Source organism: Anas acuta, chromosome Z, assembly GCF_963932015.1.
Source record: "Anas acuta chromosome Z, bAnaAcu1.1, whole genome shotgun sequence".
NCBI lineage: Eukaryota > Metazoa > Chordata > Aves > Anseriformes > Anatidae > Anas > Anas acuta.
In genome coordinates this window covers 51,436,759-51,443,397 of record NC_089017.1, presented here as the reverse complement: position 1 = coordinate 51,443,397, position 6,639 = coordinate 51,436,759, and the positions used below count along the sequence as shown (strand labels likewise).

Here is a 6,639-nt window from a genome sequence, read left to right as displayed (position 1 = left end):
TGGGGGGGGAGGTGCTTTTGGTTTCTTTCCTTTGTTTCTCACTTCTCTAGCTTGTTAGTAATAAGCAATAAATCTTACTAGCTCCCTGTGCAGAGTCTGTTTTGCCCATTACAATAATTACTGCGTGATCTTCTTGTCCTTATCTCAACCTTTGAGCCCTTTTCATCGTATTTTCTCCCCATTCCTCTTTGAGGAGGGGGAGTGAGAGAGTGGCTGCAGTGGAGCTCGGCTGCCCACTCGAGCGGAACCACGACAATAACTCCTGGTGCAGTCTAGTAGTAAACATTTTGATAACATTTTAGATAGATTCATAACTCTGAAGTATGCAGGCATAGAAAGTATGGCATATAGATCAAATTTACAGACAGTAGAATGAAGTCAATCTATGCACGTGAAATTTTTATTTGTATAGAAAATCCTAAACCTCTGTTCATATGAAAATTCTAGGCAGAAAAATATAATTAAAAACAAATAATTTTGTTGAGAGAAATCCTGATCTAGTATCTGCCTGTTTTAGAGGAATTCCTGTGATACATGAATATGACACAGTAGAGCTTCTCCACCCCACCAAGAGCTAGGTTATAAATATCATATACTTAATTTTAATGAAGCTAAGTCTCTAAATTATCAGAAATGATGATAAAAATAATTGGGTAAATCTCTAGGATGATGACAGTATTGTGACATGTGCAAATGATGTTCTAATGTGGCAGTCAGGTGAGGACTAGATGGTTTACATTTTGAAAAATGTATGTTGAAATGTATATTTAAGATTGTGTGCAAGGTCAGTGACCTTGTCATAAAATATAGTGAAAAAATCAAAATAACAGTAATGCCATTTGAGATCCATTAAATTCTGAACTGCTTCAGCCTTGGAAGTTTTCTGACATGTAATGACAGTGCAGCAGGCAATTAACAAAGAAGTCGGGGACTTTGCTGTGGCATTATGCATAAGTGTGGTTAAGCCTGAGAAATAATTTTCCAGTTAAACAGTAGCCTAGTTGCCTGTGAGCAGAAGTCAGTTCCAAAGTTGTCTAAAGCCAAAACATGAATGCTCCACATCATTACTTTGTCTTTTTAATGAAAAAGGAACAACAATAGATATAGAAAATGTTTTTTTTTTGTTTGTTTGTTTGTTTTGTTTGTTTTACACTTTTCTCCATAATTGTATTTTTGTATGTATTCATAATCTATTCCTGTACTTGCTTTAGCCCAGTTTTAAGGGAAGAGGTGGTGGCATTTACTGTTTTTCAAACTCAGTCTGCATGTATTCTTTTAAGCACATTAATAAGTAATTTTGCAGAGAAGCCTTTGAACTTACAAGAAAAATATCACTAGTAATATATGTAATCACTGAGAACGTTGTATGTACTTCCAAACTGATTTTCTATTATTTAAATAACATGAGCATGAGTTTTGTGGAACAGATGTTTGTGTAGAAGAGTAAATTTCAAGAAGATATCGAGAATTACAAGAAAATAAATTAACAGTGCAGATATCCATGAATAACGGTGTCTAGGTGTTACCCCTTTGGATGAAGAAGAGAAACAGCTCCTGTCTTCTTTCCAGTCAAAAACAACCAGTCACTTGAACCATGAGTAGTAAATACCTCCAGTGAATTACTTTTATAATTCATTGACCATGAACTATTTCATAAATTATTCTGAAAATAAAATAATCAAATCAAGCAATAAATTATATTTGATATAATCAGAAAATGTTTCATGGCTGATTTGCAAGAGAAAGTCTATATTGATTAGTTAAATTATTTTTTGTGAATTGTTAGCCCAGGTTAAATTTCCAACTCCTCCAAGGCTTAAACTTGTACATATAATAGTTTCCTGGGTAGTTCCAGGTTTTGCAGCAGCCTTTTCTCAAGCTGTTTGTGGTTTATATGCTTTTAAAAATATATATTAATATATCTGTAACATACATATTTCAGTTTGTACTGAGGCAGGATTTTGAGACCTTTACTCTTTTGGATCATTAATACAGGTGTAAATGAACCAAAGCCCACGGCTGGATGTAGTGATCCTGACTAGAAGGCTACCATGCACTGAGGAGCAGGTGGTCCATGCCAAGGTAAACCTGAGTTTGCCCAGGCCTGCCCTGTGCTGTGTTTCCTGTACTGTGTGGCCAGTAGGCTTGTGCTGGGGGGCACAAATCCTTTGGCCTGGGGCAAACTCAGCCAACTCCTTCCAATTTCTTGTGACAGAGGAGCCTGCGGGCAGCTTCTGCTTGGTACCAGTGATTACAACTGCTCTGTGGTTTTGCCTTTATCTAACTGAGCAGCAAGAAGTTCTCATGAGAACATCACCTCTGCTTAACATTAGAAATGATTAATAGAGTTATTTTTTGTAAGAAAGTCATGTAGTAGCTCAACTGACTGAAAGGGTAGAATATGCTATGAACCAAGCCTACTCAACATGGATCAGAGGTCTCAGATGCCACACTGCCTGGGGTTCCCAGCATCTAAGGAACATAAGATTATCTCTATCTTTTTATTGTGTTAGTTCTAATAAACAGCCTTGTGAATGACACCTTCCTTACAGGGATTCTACTTCTCTGTGTCTGCATGCGTATCAAGTAGAATACATAGAACCATAGAATGTTTTGGACTGGAAGGGACCTTAAAAAACATCTAATTCCAACCCCCTGCCATGGGCAGGGATATCTCCTACTAGATCAGGTTGCTCAAAACCCCATCCAACCCAGCCTTGAACACTTGTCTGGACCTGTTTGTGCAGAGAAGCAGTGGATGACCCAACCACAGGCTTCCCAAGGACCAAAAGAGATGTCCAGACCCTTAGTTCCAGGGAACTCCAGTTTCTGGAAGTTCCCACGTCTTGAAGGCAGAGGGTTTAAGTGTGGGGTTTAAGTGGGTGTAAATGTGCCCAGCTGGATGAACAGGTGGCTCTGCTTCAAGAGGAACTCACTGGACAACATAACACCCAAGAATCTGAGCCAAAGATATTCGTATTATATGCTGACACAGTCAGAGCTACAGCCCTCCCTTAAGTACTGGCAAGGGGAAAGTAAAAAAGCTTTCAGCCCTGTACATTTGAAAGACTCACAGGACAAGGAAGAGTGGACCCTTGTCTTTGCTCAGAGCCATAGGAGTCTCCCCCTTGTCCCTGAAGGCTCCCATGGAACAGATACAATGCTCCAGGGCAGGAGAGGAGACTCTGGGAGTAATAGTAAAGACCTCAGAACAACCAACCACACAGAGTTGATGTTAGAAATTGGAGACTCCTCTCTGAGAGGCACTGAGGCTCCCGTTCACAGTCCAGATAATCTCTCCAGAAAGGTTTGCTGCCTGCCTGGGGCCCATATTTGTGATATTATGAAGAGGCTACCAAGCCTGATGGTTCCCAAAGACCCCTTTGTATTTTTTCATGTAGGATCAAATGAGGCTGCAACAAGAAGACTCTGAATTATCAGAACGGACTTTATGTCACTTGGAAAGATGCTAAAAGTGTCAGGAGCACAAGTAGTGTTCTCCTCTGTCCTTCCAGTTGGTGACTGGGATCCAGGAAGAAGATGAACAGACCATGGGAATGATTGGCTGCGAGGCTGGTGCTGTGCCCAAAGATTTGGGTTCTACAACCTTGGACACACTTTTGAGGGACCGGGAATGCTGACACCAGATGGGGCACAGCTGACCAGGTGGGGCAAAAGTGTTCTGGGCAGTATGCTGGCTGGGCTTATCAGGAGGACTTTAAATGAGATGCAGCAGGGGAAGGAGATGTATCTCTGAGTGATGGAAGCAAACCTGAGGACATTGTCAGTTTAGGAAGCAACAGTAAAATAGTTGTGAACTGTCCCAAAGCAATCAGCTGGGGTTCTTCTGGAAATGTGATGCGACCAATAGCCCAGCTGATGTGCCTCTAAACCAACACATGCATCATGGGAAAACAAGCAGGATGAGTTGGAAGCTACAGTGCAATTAGACAAACATGTACTAATTGCTATCATGGAAATATGGTGGGACCGATCACACAACTGGAACTGGAATAGAGGACTAGAAGCTTTTCAGAAGAGAGAGATGGGGAAGGAGGGGCAAGGGTGTTCCCTCTATGTTAGGGAAGTGATTGACTGTGAAGAGCTGCCTCTGAGAAACAGCCATAGACAGGTTGAGAGTTTGTGGGTAAAAGTTAAGGACCAGACCAATAAAACATACCTTGTGATCAGGGTCTAATACACCTGACCAAGGAGAGCCTGTGGATGAGGCCTTCTTACATCAACTACAAGAAATGTCACACTCGCACACTCTCATCCTAATGCAGGACTTCAACCACATGGATGTCTGCTGGGAAAGTTATGCAGCAGGATGTAAGCAATGCAGGAGACTACTGGAGTGCATTTAAGATAAATTCCTGGTACAGGTATTAGACAAACCAACCAGAGAGGAATTACCAGACCGGGTGCTCACCAATGCAGATGAACCCATTAAAGAAGTTAAGATTGGAGACAGTATAGGCTGCAGTGACCACACAATGGCTGAGTTTGTTATCTCAAGGAATATGGGCCTGGCTAAGAGCAAAGTCAGAACCCTGAAATTCTGAAGAGCAAACAACAACCTATTTAAAAACATAGTGGATGAGATCCCCTGGAACATTGTCATCAGGGACAAAGGAGCTGAACAGAGCTGGCAACTCTTTGATGATGTTTTCCTTAGAGTACAAGAACTCTCCATTCCTCTGTGTAAGAAGGCAGGCAGGGAGGGCAGAAAACCGGGATGGCTAAGTCAATCTGAGACAAAAGAAGGAAATGCACAGGCATTGGAAACAGGGCCCTGTGGCCTGGTGTCCTGATTTTGGCTAGGATAGAGTTAAATTTCCTCCTGGTAGCACTGTGTTTTGGATTTAGGATGAAAATAATGCTGATAATGGACTGATATTTTACTTGTTGCAGAGCAGTGCTTACACTAAGTTAAGGACTTTCCAACTTCTGGGGATGTGCTTCCAGTGAGGAGGCTGGGGTGCAGAAGGAGCTGGGAGGGGACACAGCCAGGACAGCTGGCCAAGACTGGCCAGAGGGATATCCCACACCAAATGACATCATGTTGAACAATTAATATGGGGTGGCTGTCTGGGATAGGGGGGAGAAGGGGAACATTGCTCAGAGATTGGCTGGGCATCAGTCAGGTGGTGAGCAATTGCATTGTGCATCACTTGCTTTATACAAATTATTATTATTATTACTGTTATCATTATTGTTATTATTATTTATCTTTCTTTTCTGTCCTATTAAACTATCTATATTTCAACCCACAGGGTTTTACTTTTTTTTTTTCTTCTTCTTCTTTTTTTTTTTTTTTTTTTTTCCCAGTTCTTTCCCCCATCCCACTGCATAGGGGAGGGTAAGAAAAAGGCTGTGCGATGCTGAGCCTGCCAGGTTAAACCACAACAGTCCTTTTACCAGGGGAAAGCATGAACAAAGTCCCCCACTACCACAAATTATGCAGTCAGTTTTCTTCATTTGGGGAAATCAAAGGAGTCAGCACAAAGGAGTGCAGGGGATGAGCCTCACTCTGGGAAAATCACCTACCTGATTTTGGTGTCTCCCTGCCAACTATTAGGATGAAAATTAACTCTATCCTAGCAAAAAGCAGGAGATCTAGAAAGAGTTCAGGGGTGTGTTCAGATGTGCAGGGATGGGATCAGGAAAGCCAAGGCACAGATGGAACTGAGCTTGGTGAAGGATGCAAAGAATAACAAGAAGGGGTTCTACAGGTTCATTGGCCAGAAAAGAAAGGGCAAGGAGTCCCCAAGCATAGCTCTCATGGGCACTATGGCCTGTGGTCCTAGTGCTGTTGCTAGAACTGCTAATGCCTCCATATACAGAAATGTACAAAGAATAGGGAGTCTATCATCCAGGACATAATTACATAATTAGAAATGAAGTTTAATAAGACAGGACTGACTACAGTGACCAAGTTGGTCAGACAGAACTATGGACCAGCAACTGTTTAACAAGCAACCACCCCACCTTTATGCCTTTATCTACCTGTTTTTCCATCCTTGTTCCTCCCCAGTCCACCCTGATCCCACTTTTTCTCCAACTTTGGTTCCTTCCTTAAAAATCCTCTAGTGAGTCTTATAGAACCCCAAGCTGTATTTCCCTCGCATCCCATAATGAGTACCACATATCAGTAACAGTGACCCATTTCAGTCTATAAAATAATCTAGAGAGCTGCTTCCATTGACACGTCTTGAAGGGAATTGTCCTGAGGGAAAGGGATCACTTTTCTGTGACAGTCTAAGAAGTATCCAGGTCAGGATACTCTGTTTCTCCGATTAGGTTATTGGAGTTTCTATGTGTATCCTCATTAGTTTCCTCTGCATGTAGCTTGTCTAATGTAGCGATGCAGAATCTTTTAAAAGGCAGACATTAAGTGGCAAAGAAACTTAAAATAAAGCTTTAAAACAAAGCAGTCAACGGAAAAGATGGGTGTTGGCCTCTTCTAGCAGATAACTAGTAATGGGACTAGAGGGAAAGGCGTCAGGTTGTGCCAGGGGACATTTATTTTGGAAACTAAGAGAACTTTCTTCTCAAAAAGAGTAGTAAGGCATTGAAACGGGTTATCCAGGGAGGTGGTGGAAGCGTCGTCCCTGGGGGTGTTTAAGGAGAGGTTGG

At 41.8% G+C, this 6,639-nt stretch overlaps 1 non-coding gene across 1 annotated transcript; it reads right to left on the bottom strand.

The window, feature by feature from the left end:
* Window positions 1-5,421: 5,421 nt before the first annotated feature.
* Window positions 5,422-5,578, bottom strand: LOC137848719 (U1 spliceosomal RNA). The gene has a single exon (XR_011091494.1). It is a non-coding gene; the product is annotated as a U1 spliceosomal RNA (small nuclear RNA).
* Between the last annotated feature and the right edge of the window lie 1,061 nt (window positions 5,579-6,639).